Consider the following 25,542-nt stretch of genomic DNA (forward strand, 5'->3'; position numbering starts at 1 on the left):
ACAGCCACTGTAGTTACACAGAGACACCTTTTCTCAAAAAATCAAATATAATTATATATAGATATAATAAAAAGAATCACATGATAGAATGTAGGTTAATAGAAAGGAGTTAATTTAAGTTATAAAAGAAAGCTGGGAGCTAGCCTAAGCTAAGTTAAGGATTCATAATTAATAAGTATCCGTGTCATTATTTCGGGGATGGCAGCCCAAATAAAGTCCAACTACAAATCTTTCCTATTATCCTGATACAAAATAATTGGCTTTTAAAAATCAAGCTAATTTCTTCAGAAACTCTGACTCCCTTGACCCCAGATTTAAAGCTGTTCAACTTTTTCTAATTAGTCTTTTATCCTCTGCTCTCACTATTAACTAAGCTAAAATCAACCAGCAATAACCATTGCACAGCCAAAATTCAGGGCAGCCGTAAATATACAAATTAATTACTCCAATTAATTGGTTCAAGATTCCACAGTATCACAGTATATGGATCAAATGTAGACAAGTTTTTCACTTTACTTTAACCTGAAGCCATGAAAACAAGAGATATAAACCTTTACCAAATTCTAGTATTGACTTTCTACCAACCTAGAGATAACTGAGAATGAAGAAAAGACAGAACTATGCAATTCTTATTTTTCTTCAAAGTTTTCCAACAAATATTAAAGCATTAAAATAGAATGGGAATTTCCTTTGCAGTGATATCATGTTCCCAGATGATACATTGTTTCATGAAACTGGTTGAACTTTGTGGCTATTATCAATCATCTGATGGAATGTATAGTATTTACATAATGATACGGAACACCCAAGCCTCTGAGTTTTATAAGTCTAATTTTTGACTACTCTTTTTAGAATTCAATTTTAACACTTAAGAATCAATAACTTCTTGTTATGAAATAGCTTAAAATACAAAAGCTTTCTTGAAAATAGGATTGAAGTTCATGTGTTTCCAGAGACCCTATGAAATGAATTATATAGAGAATTGAATAAGAGAAGGACATCTTAAACGTACATTCACACTCTACCTATCAAATTCTTAGTTATAGGCGGAATGAAAACTTATTTTCATAAATTCTACTGCAATCTCATTGTACATATAAAATCATCTCTAAAAGAAAAATTCTTAGAACTGTAAAGAATACAGGAAAATATTTCACAGAAATGCACCAGCTTTTTATCACATCTTTTCTTTTTATCAAAAATGAAAAACCATTTGGAGTATATGCTCTCAATATTTTATTTGATTCATTGACATATGATGGTGGACTTTTTCCATGAAAATAATTTTATAAATAAATTTTATAAATCAGAGATCATATCTATAACTAACTGAACCCTTCACAAGAGCAACCCTGAAAAATTTTCATTGTAAAAGTTTAAAAATGCCAGTTCTATAATACTGCTTTTCTGTGTTTTGAAGAAATAGTTTTGTTTCCCCCTATCTTTTGCTCTGAGTATAAGTTACTCCGGGGATCACAGAGTCCTTGTGATGACTTTAGCATGTATCCTGCATTTAGTCTGTAACAGTTATTGTTATATTTACTCAATTAATTAATTTACCTTATATTATTAGCACCAGATTTTGTAGTTATCTGTCAGAAATCATATTTATTTCAAAAATTAGAAATTTCAGGTTTGAAAAAGACAGTACAATGTATATGTTCAAGATTGATTATCTGGATTCTTAGTGTGGTCTGGAGTAACACAGCACTAAGCAATCAATATAAAGAGACTCACAAATGTGCACATTACATGGGAAGGCACAGTTGTAAATAACTCACATCAGTTTCATATCTGACCCTTGCATGAGCCTATCCAAACACAAGAAGAAGTTGTAGTTTGAAAACTTCTTAGAGTTGTGATTGAGCATCTAGTGAACTGAATGACTGCCTATATTCTACAGATGCATAAAGTAAGGTGGGAAGATACTCAACCCTTACCCAAAATCATATTGGAAATTACTGTAACAGCCAAGTACTGATTTAAGGCAGTCAATCTCTAGAATTTTTCAGCTTCTCTTGATGCTGGACAAGAAGTCATTTACCTTTTCAGCAGTACAAGAATGTTTTAGTCTGTATTGTCATAAATGAATTATTTTAATAATACAAAATTCACCACCTCAAAAGAACCCTTGTTTATTCTCTATGGGAAACCATAGGCAATTGAACTAGGTCATTCACACACATGAAAGACTTTCCCGCCTTGTAAATATCATATACTACCATAGAACTCAGCGAAACTACTAATATCAGTATTAATTAATTAACTGATACCAGTAATAATAACAGTATTACTACTGAAGCTCTGCACCAGGCTCGTGGATTTGGCAGGGCATCTTCTTTCTTCACTCTTGTGTGTACAAGTTCTGTCTGTGCTGGTGAAAAGGGCATCAAGCCACACCCACTTATATCCCATTTTCTCAGGAATGCCTGATCATCTTCAGTTGTCTTCCAGTCCCTGATATTCACGAGCACCTCATGTGGTGATAACCCAGTATACCTAATGGCTCACAGAAGCCTTTCCGCCATGATGGATTCCTCTCATGTTTCCTAAGGTTGTGTAACCTTTGTCTTTAAAATAGATAGGTGATGTTGTTGATCAGTTTGTCAGTTGTCACAGCTCTCAGAATAATTGTTCCGATGCCCACAGTCTCACAGGCTAGACTATGAGTTTTCACGGCTTGTTTTTGTAATGGTCAACATTACATTTATAATTTAAACTTAATATGATTGAGAGACCACGAAGGGAAAAAAAGCCTCTCACACACAAACCCCTAACTTGTACAGGCTGTAAGCTAGCAGCCCACTTCCCTTTTCTCCCCTGGCATTGAAGCCTAGTCTTAAATGAACTGACCTTGAAAAATTTGTTCTTCTAGCAAGACTAACTGCTATTTCTGATTTTGTAATCAAACTTGCTTACTCTGCTCAAAAGATGACTGTGAAAAGTGCAAGACATACATGTTAAAATAAAACCCTGCCTACTTGTAGGCAGAATAATTGCTATCTTACAGGTTTTGCTTTTATAAGCCCTGGGCTGATATGACTAGTGAAAGCATGTTGGGAGAACCCTCAAATTCAGTCCTGGCCCCATATTGGATGTCAGAAGCTAAATAAAAAGCCTCTTGCTAAAATTTATTCCTGGTTGTAGTGAACCTCTGAAATAACAGTTAAAAGCAGTTTAGGTGCTAAGTAGTCCCTGGATGTCCGTTTTTTGTACTGAGCTATTATTAAAATCCCTGCCTACATACTGACCTATAGATGTTCCCTTTCTTCTCTGCTAAAGATGTGACTTAAGAGATATATTATATGATCTTTACCTCAGTTTTCTTGCTCTCTGATTCTTCCCAGAGGTTCCAATTATGATCTAACCTGGGTTCTTGTTTTCTTTTGGCCCCCAAACCATAATAAATGGCAAGCCAGCATCTTCATTGTGTCTTGAATCCTCCCTCTTACCCAATTAATCTGCCAAGCTAGAAGTAAAAATTGAGAATACCAGATACATATACCTTTCACATGGTGATTTTTTTTTTTCTTTAACAAGGAAGTTACCTCTGAGCAGCCATCTTGATCTTGGTTCCACAGCTTATTCTTATAAACCCCTCCAAACCAGGCCCCACCCCTAGACTACTCTAAGGGCCTGACCCAGCACCTTGAGGCGTGCAAGTGGCCAGGATCCACAGTCAGACGATTCCAAGGGCTATAATGGCCTTTTACAACCCTTCAAGGTACAAGCAAACAAGCCCCACCCAGAGAAAAAAATCCCACCAATCCTCGAGTTGGCCCCAAGATCAGGTCACAGAATCTTACCAATCCCAGGCAACCCTGGAAAGCCCCACCCCACCCACAAGAAACCCTATATAAAGCCTGCCTCCTGTTCAGGTTTTTGCTGCTTCTCTCCTGAGCAGAAGCAGATACACTCTTGAGTCTTTCCCAGTAAATCTCTTGTGTGGTTTGTTGTGTGGTGTAACTTTGTGGTATTCCTTGGCTCCCAACTGCTAAGATACCTTTCCCCTCAGAGCTGCAACACTGTAAGTATGTGTACTATTATTAGCCACACGATTGTCGTGCCAATTTACCAACATTTTTTGTCCTATGCACCCCACTCTTAGGGACTATAATACAAACTCTAAACCTTTAATCATTTTCAGGGTATCCCTATACTCACATGGTATAGCCCACACATTAAGTAGGTGAGACAGTCTATACCACAGAGAAGGCAGACACCCCAGAAGCCCCCCAAGAATGTTCTATTCTCAAGAAAGCCAGCTGTGATTGAATATCCTCTGTATCGGCCATCTCAGAGAGTAAGCAACCCCTTCAAGCAAAGAGGTACGTTATCCTAGACCACACTGGAAAAGGTGGTACATCTGTATTCCCTGCATACGAATCAGGTTGAAGTACATGTCTCCGCATCTATTAGAGCACTCCTCTGAACCACATCTTTGGTTCTGTTAGCACCCTGTTGGGGTGCCAAGGATAACTTTTCTGGGGAGACTTAAACAGATGTACATCCATTAATTCAAGATCTAACAATAGACCAAAATAATGATCCCATAAAATTCTAACTTGGCAAAGTGACATTTATATGAGTTAGTTACAGGAGTATGGGTGATAGGTTGCTTATAGACATATGCATAATTCAAAAGTAGGTGCATCACCAAAAAGTACTCCTACCTAGGTGATAACTCATGAAGGCTTCAGCCCTGGAGCTCTCTGCATGTCTTGCCGGCAGCTCAGCAGGTACTCCCTGCAAGCAGCTGTGTCAGACAGAACTTTCCACAGAGCACTGCTTCCTGCTTCGGTATCTATAGACTTGAAGAGAACGGCTTGTGAATCTTGCTAGCTTCAGCTTCCTAAAACTTGTAAAGTCTGTTTATTTATGAGCAGTTACGCTTTCCATCTAGGAGGGAAGGTTTCATTGGAGGAGACTGCACACAAAAGACAAAAGGAAAATTATTTCAGAATGTTTTGTTGTTCACCCTTTAAAAAAAATATCAATTTAATCGATTTTCTACACATAAAAACACATTCACAAAAGTCAAAAGCACTTCCAAAAGTTTTTAGTGCAGAACTATGAAGAAAGACACCGAAAATAGAAGTAGGGGCATAGGTCTGAAAGAGAGATAATTTCATTTTGCAGCTCAGTGTAGTTTCAGCCTCCACACAGAGCCTGTCTCCGTGAAACTGGCACTAAACCATCTCCATTACCGAACATGCTGGGTTGTGTCAGTATAAGAAACAGCTCTCTCCACAAAAAGGAAGTGTGGCACATACCTTATTTTGAAGCCAAATATAAGTGGTCATGTCCCAGGAACATGCATACTCAGTTACTCCAAAGTGTATGTTCCTACATGATAACAATACAATGCAAACAAAACAAAACAAACAAACAAAAACCATCTCTCATCTTAAAGAGAATAAGAGAGAGTTTTGTTTACAATTCACCCTATTGGCCTAGCATAACATTTTTTCAAAGGGTGGGGGCACATATCATTTGTTAAATATTATAATACCCCTCATAGCTAGAAACATTTATTCCTAGGATCTGAGGTAGATGAGGCAGGTAGTAGGCAAGACAGCAGTCTTCAATAGAGAGGAATAGTTGGTAAATACCATTAAAAACTCCTGGATCATATCAAAACTATTAGCCATAAAGATCAAGATATGAATGACATTTTACACCCTCTGTAATGTCCATGTAATGTAGATTGCCATACCTAAAAATTAAGTAATCCAGAACACAATTTGACCTAATAAAGTGAAGCCTACAGATGAGACAACTGCCCAAAATAACCAAAATTTATGAAACTGACTATATAGATCTCCCTGTGTTTACAGTTACTCATGTTTGATTAACTGTCTTCACTTAAAATGCCTAACCATTATTTCTAACAATAGAATTTTCAAAAGAGTTACTATAATGCTCTCTTTTTAATACTAAAATACTGTCTAGCTAATTTTTAAAATCCAATTAAAAAGCTAATTGTACTATAGTCATTTTATATACTAATTAATCAAGAAACGTGTACTTAAAGTCTAGGCTGACACACAGCCAAACTCACGAGCAACAGTCTTGCTCATCTGCCTGGCCAGTTGGTGTGGCCTCATGTTCTAGGCTGATCTCTGTAGCCCCAAGTTGTAGAAGAGACAGGTTAAGTCTACTAGACTCTGATAAATTATTCCTGATAAATATGGATAAATCTACATACAAAAAATAAATATGATACAGCTTTTAAAAGCAAATCCCCCCAAAATTATATATTTACCTCAGGAGAGATAGACAGAGATTTGACTAAATTTAACACTCTTTCATGTTAAAGCAACAACAAACAAACAAGAAAACAAAAAAGTCAACCAATTGGTTGCAGAAACCCATATCTAAAGTCCCATTTATTTGTAAATAAATGTGTAAGGGTCCAAAGAAATGCTGGAGGAAGACCCCAGACTCAAATAGTATGCAAGAGAGAAGAGCATTTATTGCTACAACAGCATGTGCAGGTTCATCCACTTGTTCCAAATGGCAACAAAGACAAGAAGAGCACAGTTAAGGGGAATTTCAGGGATGATAAGGTCATCTCAAATATGATTGGTTAGGCAAGCAGCAGTTATATTAGTATAATTTTAATTGGCTGAACTTTTTATCTTTGAACATATTTGGGTAAGTCTCAAGGGTCTACAGGAACCGTCCTTAGGACAGGCCTCATGTCTGTTCTCTTCCTCATCCCTGAATGTAATTTGTTGATAAATGGCCCTTTGTTGGAATACATATCCGTTTACCCCTTTCAGAGAACTGAAAACTAAATTCAGTTGTAAAAGTGGGAAAGTTTAAACTCTTCAAATGAGTGCTTTTCCTTTAATATCAAGACAAGGGCATTCACTTTGTTACTTCATTGAATACTCTGCCATTTTAATATAGTATTGTATAGACATAAGTAGAACAATTGGTCGAGAGAGAAGCAAAAACCATCCATGTTCACTTAAGATGAATGAAGAGGCAAAGAAGTGGGGGAAATGGAGGAGTGACAAGTTTTTCTTTTTTATTATTGTTTATTTTTATCTTATTTTTATTTTTTTTAGCTTTTCTTAGAGTGGGAGAGACACGAGAATAGTGAGGAGCAGACATGGAGGGACTAGGAGATGGATGGGATTGTAGTGCAGGATGTGAAATTCCCAAAGAATCATTTTTTAAAAAGCATCTACTATCACCTGCTGAGCCATTTTGACAGGCCTTATTTTTCTTTTACTAATAAATATGCTGTTAATTTAATAATTGATTCTGGAAATTTTCTAAAGACTGACATGAAATCTCATTTTTGGTAATCAATTTATTGATTTAGGAAACAGGAGCATTTGCTACTAATCAATGCTCTGTTAATGTTTTATTTCTCTGATTATCTATTCCTATATGGTATAGAGCTATTTGCTTACTAGTTTATTGTAAAGTTACCCAGTGTAGAAACTTGAGCACAGTAACGCTGCCTATTCTTTCTTATTACATTCTGACCCACAGTACACTGCTGTCAGATCTTTTTTTGGTTTGCACTTTCTGATTCTAAAATTATTTTGACAGCCAGTAAATATAAAATTGTGCATCCATTCTCCTTGTTTATTTGTTTTTATATATTAATATTAACTGCTAAAATATAAGAGAGATATACATGTTTTTAAATATTACTTCCTAATTAATCTTTAAATTGATTCAATGAGTCTGGTAATTTTGTTGCCTCAAAATAGGATGAGGATGTGTAGTTAAACAATCTGCCATGAGAGAAATAGCTGACACACAGGTCAGGTGAATGGCATTTAATTGGCTGGTTAGGTTCTAATCACTGGACCAATCTAAAATATGGGGAATGATCGAAGTCTTGAGTCCATATGCATTGTTTGGTGTAAGCATGGTCATTCCAAACACCCTGGTGCTCTAGGTCCATGAGAAATCCCCTGATCTGATTCGGGATAATGGCAATGCCTTCCTCTGGTCTGAGTACAAATGTTGGCATTGTGTGCAGAAGACATCAAGCACAGCTTCCTTTTCCTGCATGTTTATAGCTCCCCTACAGAGACCTACCACTGAGACTGGATATGCCCTCTTCCTTGTGCTGTGTATAATGAATGCACTGAATCTGTTGTTTACCCTCCATCAAACTGATCATAGTCCAGATGGTCCCAGATGTTTTGTAAGGGTGCCCTTCTTTCTAGGTGTCTGTCATTTCTTCATTCGCATACAGTCACAGTCAGGTTTCCCAGATCTGTGCAGGATATGGCACAAAACTTTCATTTTTTGCCACCTTTATATTGTATGACAATAAATTTAATTTGCAAGATAATCTGTAGCAACTCTATCAAAAAAGAAAACAAAACAAAAGCAAAAAATCCTTTCTGATAGGAAAAAAGATTAATTGGTGTTGACTAGCTTAATTTTTAATATAGTATAGGAAAATGTAACATGCCACATTTTTAGAAAGACCTTGTGAAGGAGTTGCATTTGTCATTCCCTCTTCCTGGGAATGAACACAAACATTTCCTCTTTAGAACTCTGAATACAACTTTGTAGGGTGGAAGTTCAAGAGACTTTTTTTGAGCAAAGACACATTTGCTACCTATGAAAAAAAAGCTCATCGAAATCAATTTTGACCTCAAAGTCTATACAGCCCATTAGCCTTTTTTTTACTCCCACAATTTGTAGAGTTTTCAAGGTGTATGTTTCTTTTTTCTTTCCTAGTCTATCCACATCATTTCTGAAGGCCAAACACCTATTGGAAAAAAAGTAACAAACAATTTAGAAATAATTTCTCTGTATTTTTGACAATCAATTTTAAAGGAGGGCAAAGGAGTACCAAACTGATGGCCTGAGCTTGATTCCTGGGATCTATCCAGTGGAAGAAGAGAATGGGCTCCCACAAGTTTTCCTCTAATCACCACATACACACCATAACATGAATACACACACACATACACACACACAGACACTAAATAAGCATCATAAAAAATTAATAACATTGTGAATTCTATATTGTACTGCATTTTAAAAATTAAAATATTATTATTTTATTTCTTCTTCAATAAACATTCCTTTGTAGCACCTCAAAAAAGCATATTGAGACTTGTCTGAATCATTTCTATTATTTTTTAAAATGTCATATCATAAAAACAATATGCAAAGATTAAGCTCACATAAAGATCTCCTGAGTAAATTGGGAGCATGGGGATCTTGGGGGAGGATTGAAGTGGAAAGGGGAGAGGCAGGGAGTGGAGCAGAGAAAAATGTAGAGCTCAACAAATATCATGGAAAATAAATAAATTAGTAAATTAATTAATTAAAAAGAAATTCAAAGAAAACACAATAGTACACATAATCCAGACTCTTTGCATATATCCCATCTTTACATGTTTTATGTTTTTGCTCTATTACTTTTTAATATTTTTTTTACGATCTTCACTCCTTTAATCTATGACTGTCTGTACTCTTTCTTCTTTCTCTCCTAAGAGAGAAAGTACATTTATCCAACATTGTGATCCATTTGGAGGTCTTTGTTTGTCTGGTCTGAATTTGTCTTTATTGCATATCTGTCATCCTTATCTGACTAGGAGAACTTCTTAAAATGCTAAGTGGTGTGACTAGAAATAAAGCTGCTTTGCCTTTTCGCCCAGCCCAGTACAGCCTGGAGAAGGAACGTTTTATTGCCAACTCTGTGAGCCATGCTCACTGCCCCAGCTCCAGGGACGCAGTGAGTCTATGTTGCCATTAAACAACTTGTAGCACTCTGCTCACAAACACCACTTAACTTTAACTTCTTTGAACTCCTCCCAAGGCCCTCTGGGTCCTTCTCCCAAACTTCTGGACTCCTCTTCTTTAAATGTTATATACACATACAACTTACTGAGACTATTCAGCGTCGATGATTTCAAGAAAGGCCATTTGGTATTATATAATCAATTGGGTGCTCCTTCATGGGGAGGGCCACTGTTCTCTCAGCAGTAATTATTTGTCTGTTGTTTGTTGCTGTTGTTTTTTTGTTGTTTATTTATTTGGTTTTGGTATAGAAGTGATGCTCTATAAGGGTTCTGGTTTCCAGATTAACATAGATATTGGTGTTGTCCTTGATTGATCTTGTTTAGAAGTTAAAGGAATAGAAAAAAATGACCTTGACTCAAGTGAACCTTATATCTTACAAAATAGAAGAATTTGGGGATGGAATTATAGTTTATTAAAATCAATATGACTCAACATAGACATCAAGGTTGAAGAAGAGAGGAAGAGATACAGACAGAGCAAAAGCAAGAATGAAAGGACACTAAAGGTAAAACAGTTATACACACCCATGTATGGGTATTAGTGTCTCAAGATGGAGTTACCACTCCTGGTCATTTCTAACTGGGAGTGTGTACCTCACTGGGATTCATAATCTTTACAATACTTTTCAATTGGAATTTACATTCTAGCAAGTAAAGATATTTAGTATAATAAAGAATAAACACAGACATAATCAGTCATTAAAGGCTCATGGGAAAGATAGCATTTGTGTAAAAAATGGATAAAGAAATCAAGTAATGTGGGTGACTATCTAGCATAAAAATTTCTTATGTATCATTCACCAATAATAAGTATTTGGAAACTCGAGTATATTCAAACATGACCAGGTCTCTTAAACCATGTCATCTCTACTGTGTATTTCTAGACAGTAAAGTGATGGTAATCATAGCAACCTTCTCCACATTCCCTTTATAATTTTCAATGTAATTAAATTTCCATACTGTTGTCAAAAAATAAACATTGTCATTTAACATGTACATCTAAAGCAAAATCATTTAGAATATTTCCTCTAGATTTCTCTGTTTCTCCCAAACATTTTCCCTCAGACACAATGGAGAATTGGAGATTTATTTGCTTGTTGATTTGCCTTAAGCAACAACAAAAATGTTCTGATTTTTATTTTTCCACTGAAGGCTTCAAAAATATCTAACAGGGGTTCTATTGATCTGGACTCCATTCTATTTTAATGTCATCAATAATGCATTTTGCATTTTAACACCTCAGTTGCCTTACCCTCTAGTTTTCTTTCATCCTTTAAAATTCCAGTTCTCTCCTAATTTCTTTGATTTATTGATGTGGGATTCCCCTCTATATGTTGTGAATATGTTTTATTGCCATTGGTTAATAAAGAAGCTGCTTTTGACAATGGCTTAATAGAATATAGCTGGGCTGGAAAAGATATATAAAGTAGGTAGAGCCAGTGAGATGCCATGTAGAAGCCAGGGGGAAAAAAAGACATGAGCTGCCATCCAGAACCTTGTCAGTAGGCCACAAGCCTCATGGTAAAATATAAAATAATAGAAATGGGTTAATTTAAGATGTTCGAGCTAGCTAGAAATACACTTAAGCACTTGGCCAAACACTATTGCAAATAATATAGTTTCTATGTGTTTATTGCAGAATCAGGCAGAATAGAAACTTCTGCCAACAGTTTTTTTTTTTTTTAATCAACAATACAGTTTAACTCCTGGCCTTGTCCACCACTGATTTACAGGCCTTCTCTCTTGGGACTGTAACTTTGATCTATACTTCCTTAAGTAGAAACTTGGAAAAAGATCTTATTTAGTTTGTGTATTAGCCACTTTTCTCGGCCTTATGTTCAAATTCCTAACAAGAAGCAACTTCAGGGATGATTTATTTTGTCTCATGGAATGAGTGGGGATACAGGTGGATGGTGGCATTCAGTTGGAGTCTCCTTAGCTTTGTATTCAGTCCAGCATCACAGGCAATGGGACATTGCCACCCAGAGTGAGGAAGGGTCTTTCTCATCAGTTAACACTTTTCGGAAATTCCTCCAAAAACAAACCTAAATATGTGGCGTTATAATGCTCTAGGTGTTATTAATTTTGTATTTCATTTTATTTTATATGTTTTGTTATAGGTGTTAGATCTGCTTGTATGTCTGTGTACCACATGAATGCCTGATGTCCATTGGGAAGAGAAAATGGCAATAGACCTCCTAAAACTCAAGTTATAAATGGTTGTAAAGCCAATAAAAGGGTTCTAGGATTCCAAGAATCAAATCCAGGTGTTCTGAAAAAGTGCACTTAGTGATCTTAACTGCTAAACAATCTCTCTAGCTCTTTAGGCATTTCTTAATCTAATTCAGCTGATAATCAAAAATAACCATCACAGCTGCTGCCTGAAAGCTCTTGAAACTGGGCTTCCTTCCATTATCATTTGATCCTAGTCTAGGAGATGTGTGAAAAAAATAAATTGAATCCTCTGCTTGGAGCTCAGACATCCTTGATGTTGATGTTGGTGTTCCCTGTATGTACTGGAGTTCCTTCCTTATAGCCCAAGTGGTGTGAAAAAAATTCTACATCCTGCCTCTCTACTCCCACTAGCAAGGTTCTCTCCTTAGAACTCATATCTTCTTCCCAATTCTATCATTTTTCTAGTGTTGGTGCTTGATCCTAGGGTCTCATATCTTCTAGATAAGCTCTCTGCTACTGAACTATGTCTTAGAATACTTCCTACTAATTTTGACTTTAAATACTTTCCTCTCCATCTTTGGCTCCTATCCCAATGCTAACACTAACATTAATCAATCACATAGATAACCTTTGCTGACTACCCAGCACCAGAACTTCTGTAGATACCTATTCTGCCCTTATTTGACTAGATAGTACTATTTCTATATCAGTACAAATCCTTATAATTACTCCTCCATACAGGACTTCATCCCATGTTTCATTAAATCTAACTCTACAGCATCTAAACTCTATCTTTGCAGAGTCCTATAGAATGTCCCCTTCTGCTTATCTGGGATATGTTATCAGTCTTAGTGCAGAGATCTATTACGATGTGATGTCTTTAACTTTACTTCTTGTATATCCTGTCAGTATTTCTCCCATTTCAGATAAGTAGCAGCAGGAGAGCCTCATCTTTCTGAATAAAAATACCCAACTCTTTCAAAATCAGTTTTGCTTTAGTTTATGTTTTGATAGTGAATCATGAATTCATACCCACTGAATAAGCTAGCAAGAAATTTCACTGTTATTGCCACCAATTCTAACCAATTCAGGGTATGGTGCCTTCTATTTTTTAATTTAAGCACATAGAATCATATTTACCTGAAATCTTTTAGAACATCAAGTAACTGTTACATAAAAGACTGGTTTTAATGTTGGTCTGTAAATATGTTTTTTTTTTCATGTTAGGATAGGTAATTGTGTTTTGACTTTGAGGATTCTTGTGAGGACAACCAAACTGAAAATAGTATTATGATTATGGCTGAAAGTTTCACCGTGTATGACAAAGTTTCAACCTTCATTTAGTCTATTTATATTTATTGGAATATAATTGTTTAAAAATGTCCTTATTTTTCCTGTAGGTGCTGACATTGCTAATTGACAAAGACAAAAGATGCAAAATGTGACCTATACACCTAGTTATCAATTTAATTAGGTTTAATAGTCTTTGATAGTCACAGCACAAAATTTCTATAAGTTGGTGACTGTATATATGTAACAAATTCAAAATGAAAGTGGCTAAAACATGATAAAAGGTTGTTTTCCTCTTATTCTGAGATCCGAATTGAGAAAATTCAAGGCTTTCTTTGGTACTCTGTAGATTTTCTAGGTGGTAATGCCTTCATCCTATAATTTTAAAGCAGAAAAGCTTACAGAATCAGCTTCAAGCAAATAGGATAGAACAAATGGGCCACCCAGGGCACATCCCCCTTCTTTTAAGGATATTGTCTAGACATTTTATGTACCACTCTCTCACAGGTGCAGATCTGAAGCCCAGGGCCCCTGCCAAAGTTCCCAGGCTCTTTTGTTCTGGGACAATGAATTTCACTAGGGACACATGGCTAGAAATAGAAAAAGAAAGATTCTATCAAGACAGGAAAGTACTCTCAGTAATGGAAGTTAGCTTGTGAGCAGGCAGGGGGACAGCGGCAAAGCCTCTGCCACAAGTTCCATTTCGTTTAATGGACATTTATGCAGCCCCTGCCTCTCAGACACATTTATAAACTGCTACCTTTTCTTGAGCAGCTTCTGTATGTAACTGGTATGAGGAAAGATTTATACTTCCTCTCTTACAACTAGCTTCCTGATGTTGATTTTGATGTTTCTTTCTCCTATGATCCTGCCCCAATTGTCCCTTGAGAGCTGTGGCTCCAAACATCTTCCGGAGGAAGAGAAAGGAGATGATAAATTAATCTTCTATCACTATGTCCATGCTGATTGATGATGGATGTGGGAGGACCCGGACCACTTTGGGAGCTATCATCCCCAGGTAGGATTGGATAAGAAAGCTTGTTGAATACGAGTCACCCAGTGAGAGTCTTCCTCCTTGCTTGTGTTCCAGGTTCCTATCTTCAATTCTTGCCCCAACTTCTCTCAGTGATGGACTGCCACCTAGCAGTGTTATCTGAAAGAAATCCTTTTTCATCCTCTAAATTGTTTTTTTATTTTTGAGATTATATTCTAATTACATTTACCTGTTCTCTTTCCCCACTCCTAATTCTTCCGTATACCCCTCCCAACTCTCCTTCAAATTTATGGCCTCTGTTTTTTTTTTAATCAAAAGATAGTGCATGCATATATGTATTTGTATACATATATATACATACATATATTCCTAATTATAACCTGTTGTTATATATGATGTTACTTCTTTGTTTCAACTGACTGCTTGGCATTGGACAACCAATTGGTGTGCCCTTCCCTGAGGAGGGCCACCTCTCCAACTGCATACAGTTCTTTGCTTAGGGTTGAGGCCTCATAGGCTTCTCTGTAGATGAAAGTTTCTGTCCCTCCTGGTCCTACAAATGTTCAGTCCAAATAAACACACAGAGGCTTTTATATTAATTACAAACTGCTTGGCCTATTGCCCAGGCTTATTACTATCTAGCTCTTACCACTTATACCAACCCACAATTCTTATCTATATTTAATCATGTGGCTTGCTACCTTTTCTCATTAAAGCATGTGGGTGCACATGAATGGCAATAGCACTTACCACTTACTAAGGCCAAAGATCTCTTATAGAACAACACTTCCAGGAAACTCTGAACAGAGGAAGAAGCAGCCCTAAGATGCACTTATACTTTCAAAGAAATAGGGACTTGTTTTCATGCCCCAGGCTTGGCATTATAAAAAAAAAAAATTCTTGTTTTTTTTTCTTTCAATAAAAGATTATTATTCTGAGTGTTGGCCTACTTGTTTGCCACTCTTAGCAGGCATTTAATAATTGCATTTATAAACTTGATAAGAGGTTTTAGAAATTGACTGAGAATCTATAATTGGGAAATTTAATTCATTTTACTTGCTTCTCTTTTCTTTTCATAATAAAAGTTTTTCCTTGTGAATAACCTCCTTAGCTGTGTTTTGCCTTTCTTAGTCCATGCAGTCACTGTGACCCAACCTTACCTGTCAGGGAGGACAGGCCCTGGTGTCAGGCAATATTCACACCAGTCAGGGTTCCATTGTTACTTCTTTCCCTGCTGTTTGTTATGATTGGAAATAACGAGAAAGGTCATTTACTTCTGCAAATAGAAAGAGAAGGCATATTTCACTGATACAGAAAGGAAATTAAATTAATAAAGTCAAAACTATAGAAAAAAGAATAAAACTTTATTTATTTATTTTTGGAGAGGCCAAGGTTTATTTCCACTTTTTTATCACCTTAATTTTCTATTTTTAATGTACAACAAATGATTTCAGATGGGAGTTTATAGATCTCACAGAAAACAATATAATCACATCCCTTTGTTCCATATTTTAAGTGAAATTTAGGTTCTGGTTTTCATTATTAGTATTAATTATCATTATTGTTTATTTATTTATTTATTAACGATTTCTGTCTCTTCCCCACCGCCGCCTCCCATTTCCCTCCCCCTCCCCCCATCAAGTCCCCCTCCCTCGTCAGCCCAAAGAGCTCTCAGGGTTCGCTGCCCTGTGGGAAGTCCGAGGACCACCCACCTCCATCCAGGTCTAGTAAGGTGAGCATCCAAACTGCCTAGGCTCCCACAAAACCAATAGGTGCAATAGGATCAAGAACCCATTGCCATTGTTCTTGAGGTCTCAGTAGTCCTCCTTGACCGCTATGTTCAGCGAGACCGGTTTTAACCCAGGCTTTTTCAGACCCAGGCCAGCTGGCCTTGGTGAGTTCCCGATAGAACATCCCCATTGTCTCAGTGTGTGGGTGCACCCCTCGTGGTCCTGAGTTCTTGCTCGTGCTCTCTCTCCTTCTGCTTCTAATTTGGACCTTGAGATTTCAGTCCGGTGCTCCAATGTGGGTCTCTGTCTCTGTCTCTGTCTCCTTTCATCACCTGATGAAGGTTAATATTCAGGAGGATGCCTATATGTTTTTCCTACTATGTTTATAGCAGCATTGTTTGTAATAGCCAGAACCTGGAAACAACCTAGATGCCCTTCAATTGAAGAATGGATGAAGAAAGTATGGAATATATACATATTAGAGTAATACTCAGCAGTAAAAAACAAGGACTTCTTGAAGTTTGCAGGAAAATGGATGGAAATAGAAAACACAATCCTGAGTGAGATAAGCCAGACCCAAAAAGAGGAACATGGGATGTACTCACTCATATTTGGTTTCTAGCCATAAATAAAGGACATTGAGCCTATAATTCGGGTTCTTAGAGAAGCTAAATAAGAAGGAGAACACAAAGAAAAACATATAGGCATCATTATTATTATCATTAATTTTTTTCATTTATTTTACATCCTGACAGTTTACCCTCCCTCCCCTCCTCCAATTCTTTCTCACTCCCACCCCCATTCACTCTTCCTGTTTCTGTTCAGAAGGGGGCAGGCTTCCCATGGGTATCAACAAAGCATGACTTATCAAGTTGCCTAGCTAAACTAAACTGAGTTCAGCACATCATAATTTCAGCTTAGGGGGATATACAAGCATTTGTAGATAGAGATTGTAACCAGACTGCAGTATGATATTGGTTGCAATTTGCATTTTTTAATAATTATAAAAGTTCTTTGTGTGTGGTGCCTATTCCACCTGAAACTGCAGTTGGGAAAGGGCCTGGGGATTAAAGAACACACAGAGACCTGGGTCACTCTTGAAGCAAGAATGCCAATTTTATTATGTTCTAAGCAGTTTATATAATGCTCTCCTTGACTAGTGGCCATACCCTAGCTCTAAGGATTTTCTACTGCAAGACCATCAGAAACCACTTCGTTGTTATAAGGAGCTCATGTGGGTTTTGTGCTCAGAGCAGCTGAAAGAATAGAAAAACAAGTTGTTTACTCCAGCAGGCAAGAGATCATAGAAAGTTCAGAGTCTGAGGGTCTGCAGCTCCCAACTTTTGTGTATACATGTGCGAATGTATACCATGTATGTTTGGTTGCTCAAGTAGGCTGGAAGAGGGTGCTGGGTCATATGGAGCTGGAGTTACAGACACATGTGAGCCACATCAGTGCTCTGAACCAAACCCTTATCCTCTGAAAGTATAGTGCATGCTGTCAACCCCTCAACCAGTGCTTCTCAATCATCCTAATGCTGCGACCCTTTAATGCAGTTCCTCATTAATGCTGTGCTGACTTAAATCATAAAATTATTTTCATTGCCGTTTCATAGGTGTAATTTTGCTACTGTTTTAATCATAATGTAAATATCTGTGCTTTTCAATAGGCTTAGGCAACTCCTGTGAAAGGATCATTTGGCACCCGAAGGGGTCTTGACCCACAGGTTGAGAGCTGCTGTTTTAAGCCATCTCTCTAGACCCTAATGTCTTTTCTTGTTTTTTTTTTTTTTTTGATTGAGTAAGTGTTCTTGGGGTGGGTGGATCAGGAGAAACAAAGACATGCATTCTTCATGACTGCAGAGCCAATGTCATCCCTCTGTCCATCTGCTTTAGCTGGTTTTGTGACCTGGTCAATGATATTAATTTTGTCAGGGATGATACAAATCAAATGATTCAAAGATTGTGCTGTGCACAGACAGCGCAGAATCAACCCCTACAAACTTTGATCAGAAGATTTTTATTTGTGCATTTGTTTTATTTGCTTTGCTTGTGGACACAGAAATATAGATTTATGGGGCTAGAGTAAAGGCTCCGTAATTAAATGAGTTCATTGTGCTTACAGAGGAGCTGGTTTGTTTTCTAATACTCACACGGTGTCTCACAACTGCTTCTGTGATTGCAGGGGATCCTATTCTCTCTTGACCTCTCTGGGCAGGGCACAGGCGCACATGTGGTTAATATATCCCACACACACACATACGCACACACACAAACTGGGAGATATATAAATACGAATTTGAATGTCACTAAAATTTTAATCTTAGGTGAGGAAATTTACCAGATATTCTACCTACACAAAATGGATTTTTCTCTAAATAGCATCATTTTTGCCTTGGTAGTATTATTTAGACTAACAAGTGTTTATTTTTTGATATTTTCACATTCTAGGGGCTGCAGATGTAGCAAAGTTGGTAGAACCTTATCTAAGGTGTACAGAACTCTGGGTTCAATCCCTTGTATACAAAAAGTTAGGTATGATGTTACATGCCGGTGACCCCAGAACTCAGGCAAAAGGATCCAGAAGTCTGAAGATCGTACTCTAACATACAGCTAGTTCAAGTCCAGCTGGGGGACAATGAGACCCCATCCCCGTGCATCTCTGTGTTTCACGGATTGTTATTGAGGGGTGGAAATGGTGTGTGGCATAATTATATGAAAACTCAAAAAGTCTCAAGTCCCTGTGTGACACATACAACAACGTTTGTGTAGAGGATAGAAACCACATTGTGGTTGCATTGAACTTACTTTCACACAGGGACTTAAGAGACAGTTCCGTTCATTTTGGAGAAGAGAAGTCTTAATTCTGTTTCAAATGGGTCTTTTCTAGGAGTGAAGGTGTGGCCTTGATTTCCGCAAACATTTCCTTCTGTTGCTGTTTGCTTTTCTTTTGGGAGGGTGAGATGGGGAGAGGGTCTCACCCTCTAGTCCAGTCTGGCCTCAAGGCTGCAGCAATCTTCCTGCCTCATACCAAAGGTGTAGATGTAAGCCACCATCTCTAGCTGGCTGACAGACAGCATTTCTTAAAACCAGAAACAACAACAACAACAACAAAAAAAAAAACCAATCTATTGAGAAACATACCACTAACTAAGTATCGTGGTGTTGTGCCCAGATAATGACCCTCAAAGAAACCACCAGGAACCAGAGAAGACCAGACTGCAAAAGCAAGGTTTAACTACAAACCAGCTCAGAACCCTGTCTCCAACACCCCATCGCAGCGTGGTAGAGAGAGGAGTTAATGTCCCTCTGCAGGGTTAGGTTTTTTAAAGGTAAAACTACAAGCAAGCCTTTCAGAGCTGCTTTGGCACAGGTGCAAGGTCTTTTGCTCTTTCCTATCCTGCTATGTCAGCTTGTTCTTTGTTTTCAGAGCAAGGCCACCCTGCCATCTTTAACACCAAGTATCCGGACATCCTTGTGCTTTGGAATTTCCTAGGTGGGAGGGGGGAAGAGAAGGCCACTATCTTTCTGGGAACATGAGGCTAGTCTGGGTTTCTAATTTTAAAACATTTTGCTAGGAAATTCCTTCTCATACCTTTGAGAATAGTGGACTGAGGATTTGGCTCAGCATTGACCTGCCCTCCCATATGTATGTATGTATTTGTATACATACACACAAACACACACACACATATATAATATTCAAAGAGGCTAGTTACTTTAATAAAAATTTTGAAAATTTCAAAGGTTTCTGGCATAAAATCATATGATTCAATTTTAATATTGATATATTATAATAACACATTATATATTCTTATATAATATTTATTATATGTGATTATATATTAATTTGATATATTATTTATAAAATACTGTGCGCAGAGTGCTTATAAATGGAATTTTTTAATTTCAATCATTTTATAGTCCTAAATAAAACAGAATACATAACCATTATGTGCTTAAATCAAACAAACATACAGATATATTTGCTTTGGTTCCTTATTTCTTGATGATCTAGGTGGAGTGTCCATCTGTACTTCTTATGTTTTTTATTAGCATATATCAGTTGTGCATATCAAAAAAATTTGGTGTATTTTCAAAGACATATGCAATGTACTTTGCTCATATTCACCCCTATTACCCTCTCTTGTCACCCTCCCAGTCCTGTGGATCCATTCTTTTTCTCAAATGGTACACTTTCAGTTTCTAATTTTCTTCCTCTTCCTCTTCCTCCTCCTCTTCCTCCTCCTCCTCCTCTCCTTCTTCTTCTTCTTTTGAGACCCAACAAGTTTCGTTCAGATTGCTTGCAGTAGCTAAAATGAGACATTATTGACAGGATCCTGAATATCTTACCAATGGCTACGTCTTTGAATGAAATGTCTGTGCCTCCCCGTAGAAACTATTAATTGTCTGTGGATACTCAGGGAAACCATGTCACCCCTTCCTTTGCCATGGCAGGGTTTTTGTAGACCCAGTTTTATGAAGGTAATCACAGCTGCCAGGCGTCCATGAATACAAAAGGCACTCATGCCCAGAAGATAGTATTCTCCAACACTCATACCATCCTCTGCATCTTACATTCTTTCATCCTTTTTGCTATGATACTCCTTGAGTAATTAGATATCCCATTCAAGGCTGGGTGCTCAATAGTCACTTATTTTCCAGTAGTTTGAGTCTGAAGTCACCACTGCCCATTGTCAAAAGAAGCTTCTTCAAGTGACAACGTCACTAATCTATGGACATAATTATCATTAATTAGAAGGCAATTTGACAGTCATGTCATGTGCACTCAACAAAAAACAAATACGGTTTTTCTACTAGGACCTGTGGTCTCCCCCAAGTCATGGGCTTTGACAAGAGCTATATGACCGTATGTGAGATTATTATGTAGAGTGAACCAGAATTCCTACCAGAAACTTATCACAGCTACATCATATGTCCCTGACTGCTCAGTAGAGCACATGGGGTCTGAAATTGAGTTGTTAAGTTGTTGAGAATTTTTCATGACAGTTCTCTCCCAGTGACCTATATATCAATTTTATTTCCTTTGAAAGCTCACAAAATACTAGCCGTCTTCTGAGACAAATGCCATAGGGCAGATTCAGGATGTGGATAGCCATAGTTAAGATATTGTCCATTATTGATTGATGCCCTAAGTTATAGAGGTGGTGGTTTAAGGCAGTGGCAAGGTATTCCCATAAAGATTATTAATCATGGCCCCAAAACAGAGGTATTGTACAAAATAGAACTAAGAAACAAATGAAACATCGTTTTCTGAACACTTCTAGCTGAAAAGATGCAGTAAGCCTGATTGATAGCTGTGATTGACAACCCATGATTTGGAGTCATTTACGATGTAGCAAGGCATGCATGAAGAAAAATTGTTAATTGCAGCTGCAGAGGCAGAAATGGAAATCCATCAATATTGACAGAGACAAAGCTATAGTACAGATAAAAAAAATCGTGATGTATATTTTTCTAAATAAACAATTGTTTTTGTTTAAAAGACTTGCACAGCTTGACTGTTGGTGGTAGTAAGTGGTCAATGCTTAGGCGATCTTGGGCTTCTTTGGGATCATATTGCTTTGCACCTTGGACTCTGTGCACTGTGTCCCCTCCCTTTCTGTCTGTATGGAGTATGTGGGAGGGGAGAGATATTTCCTAGCTGTGTAAAGGAATAACAATGAGACATTGGTGCTGACATAGCTACCATTCACAATTTGACGGATGTTAGTCCCCGGCAAAGCAGTTTACATAAATCACTCAAGTTTTACCTTCACGTGTTATGAGCCATCCTTTGAAGAGATAAAAATTGGTCAAATAAACATACAATTAGCTGTTCTGGTGTTCTGCTAACATAGACCGAGAGCCTCAGTTTAAGTAGTGACAAACCAAAAAGAAATCAAGTATTGTTTAGTACAACGCCTTAATCACTTTCTCTTCTATTTATTTCCTTATTTAAATTTTCATATTAAATCTGTTCTTTGACATTTTGTACAAATGGACAGCACACCCCGATTGCTCTCATCTTCTCCCCTCCCCCATCAACGTCAGTGTCCTAAAGAAATATCCAGCGGACACGGAGAAGCTTAAAACTTCTCTTTGTGATGTAGGACTTGGTAAGTAAGTTTGTAATTAAGCCTAGGTTATTATTAGAGACAGTTATAGGATGATAACAAGCCACACTATTCCTGAGTAGTTCTGTAAACAAACCTTCGTAATGAGGTGGATAGAATGCAGGTAGTGTCATGCTGATTTAGATCTGGGAACAACAATGTGTATTTGTATTGCCCTATAAATTTAAATGAAAGAAAGAATTGGACCGCTTATTATTTAAAAGTATTATCATGTATAAAATTAAGAATGTTATGTATTCTTCAGGCTTGGAGACCCCTCTAGAAGCAGCACAAGCTTCCATGGAAAGCACAAAAGTCTCTCTGCCTTTCAAGGTGAGTGACCGTGAAGCAGGTGGCACAGATCACCTGTAAGAAGACAAAGAATAAAATTACCTTCCTTTCATTACATCATGAATACAGATGGAAGCTTTGTTTTGTGAAATTCTTTGTTTTGAGAAAGTGCCATGTTATCAATTAATAATTAACCAATTAATTTTGGCCAATCAATTACGCAGCATGTTGTTTTGCTGCAATTTAAATTCCCTTAATTACAGAAGTGGTCATATTTCCATGTCCTTACAATCAACAATAGGGTCAGAAAATGTGTCTCCAAAACATGCCACGTTGTTTTACCTGCAGTCGGTTCAGAATGAGAACATTCAGGGAAAATTCTGTGTCTTCGTCTCATTGCTAAGAAGCAGATCACAATTTTTTTTCAAAGTGGCATAAATTTCCACTTGCAGAGGTGCAACATCACAAGTACCAGGAAGAGGAGAATTTTCTTAGCTTCCTGTCAGGATTATAATCTTGTTTTTAGTAAGGAATCATTTAAGAAACACACACAACTCACTCTCCCACAAGTCATCAGCACTTGTAGCTGACTTGTAGTTGAGCTGGAAGCTCAAACATTTTACCACTACTATATCACAGAGAAAATGGCATTGACAATGTTGGGAACACTGGTGAAGACTTTGTTCTCAAAGGAAATATCAGTACTACGGAAACCTCATTTCTCAAGATATTGCAAAAGAAGCGCAAATAGTGTGGGTTAAAATGCTTTGGAGCCATCAAGGTGGTTGATTATGATAAGATACCAATAATTAATGTTTTGATGACCAGAATGACATGTTTATTAAACTTAGTACCTTACCATAACTTAGAAATTTTTATACAAATATGCTATCTTCCTGTCTTATCAGGTCACATGTTCTGTTTCAATTTCAACTTCTTTGTTATTATTCTGAGATTTTTGAGAACCCTGTAAAGCTACAAAAGTAAGATTTCATATCAGTCTGCATCTGGAAATAACACCAGCTAGGGGGATTAGTCCTTGTGAGACACCCACTCATATGCAAGGATAGAAGTTACTCCTGTGATCCATTCTTAATCATGTAGTGAAGCCCAAATCAGCAAAGTGAATTGGGGTTGATTATACCAATGCGAAAATTTTGTTTTAAAATTAATCAGCACATGACCAGAATTAAATGCTATATGACCACACTAGAACTGATTAAATTCAGGCACATCAAGCTACATTGTCCAGTACATTCCAGTGAAGTCAGGTCCAGGTAACCTGCCATTGCCTGTGTGAATTCTGAAAGCATTGTGCCAGGATCTGGAAAAAGAACAGCACTGTGCCAGCAAAGCCTTTGCACACCCTGAGAAGTTGGTCTGTGTCTCCTGGTGAGCTTAGAGCATCTATTTCCCAGCGTAAAGCAACCTGCTACACCCCCATTACCACCTATGCCCTTTGTTATTTCCCAAGAGGTTTAAAGGGCAGCTTTTTATCCATTCTCCCTTTTGTAGCTTTTTCTGCATCCACAACACAAATCTAACTTTAAGGTTAGAACCTTACAATGGAGTTCATCATTTTATATTCACTGGGACCAATACATTTAAATTCTTTATATCTAAACAACAATTGAATTATTACAAAGGCTTTGGATGTATAGAGTCTTACCACCTTAATAATAAAGATAAGGAACTAGCTCTGGGGAGCTGTACCATGATGGGTCAGATTGGTCCATCCATCCCCAACAGTGACCTGGCCAATTTGAGGGCTTTGTGCCTAAATATGGATGCAATGGATAAGCATTTTATCCCATTACCCCTAGTGGTGGCAAAATTCTGAAGACAGCCAAGCCAGGATACTTCTCTGACATCCAGGCCAGAATAGCGCATAAAGCCAAAGGCTCTAGCAGGTGTTCATCAGTATCCTTTCATTTGGAAGCTAATAAGGGTAGAAGGACTTCAATTAAGACTTACCTAAGAACAAAATGAGGGCTGACCTTGACATCAAACCAGAAACTATAGTTAACTATTTGATTCAGTAGACTAATTTGATAGATATAGCCTTGGTTATAACAGTAGAACCTGAGCCTAGAAAAAAAGAAACTCACTGAAAAGGAGGCCAAAGACTCCCTGCTTCAGGACCCAGTTCCCGTCTTTGGATGTAGAAGTCGATGGTAGTCTTCCCACTGGCCATAAGTAGATGAAGCAGAGACTCATGATTGTGTCTGAAAAAGTCATTATGAGGAGACAGAGTTCTGAGCAGTTCACTTAGACATCATTAGCAGCCTCTCAGAATGTTCTCGTCTGGATGAAGTCACATAAAAGGGATCCCGGGACTCTTGTTTAGGAAGCCTTACATTACCAGAAAGGGTGAAATGGACTACCAAGTCATTTTGTATTTGAGCCAATGCTGCTTTTCTGAGAAATTCTGCATTCCAGGGCTGAAATCCATTTTGAGAAATATCTCGAGGGGTTTGTCATTGGTGTGCCCAGCTACAATTTCATTGATACCACTTAGAAACTGGTCTGATGACTCTGTCTTCAAGGAGAGAATATTGTGCAGAGTGACAACGTGGCCATGTCAAGGTAGAAACAGAAATATGTCTTTATGTCCAAGGAGGAAAATTAGCTATTAAAAAAAAACAACTATAACAGGACTTTCTTTGGACTACCAGCTTCCAAATAATGACACTGAGGCTTCTTATTAATTATGAAATCTTGACCTTAGCTTAGGCTTGTTCCCAACTAGCTGTTAAAACTTAAATTAACCCGTTCATATTAATCTACACTCTGACATGTGGCTCAGTAACATATGTCCAACTTTCTCCATGTCTGGCTGTCGAATCTCCCTCCTCAAATTCTTTTCCAGAGTTCCTACTTCTCCCTGGAAGTCCTGCCTATGATCCCCTGCCAAGCTATTGGCCATTCAGATCTTTATTAAACCTTCTAATTACAAAGAGTCTTAGATAGGTGAGGTGAAATAGAGACACATCTTCACAGATGTACACAATGATTATCACAACTAACATGCTTCTATGTATTTTAAAATGAATGTTCTGTTGTTTCCCAACTTTGTTCCTAAAGCAATGCCATCTGTATTTTCATGTTTTATGCCACTCATGGACCATTTATGTATGTGATATTATGAGTGGG

Source organism: Alexandromys fortis, unplaced genomic scaffold, assembly GCF_014885135.2.
Source record: "Alexandromys fortis isolate MF-2015 unplaced genomic scaffold, M_Fortis_MF-2015_v1.1 scaffold_28, whole genome shotgun sequence".
NCBI lineage: Eukaryota > Metazoa > Chordata > Mammalia > Rodentia > Cricetidae > Alexandromys > Alexandromys fortis.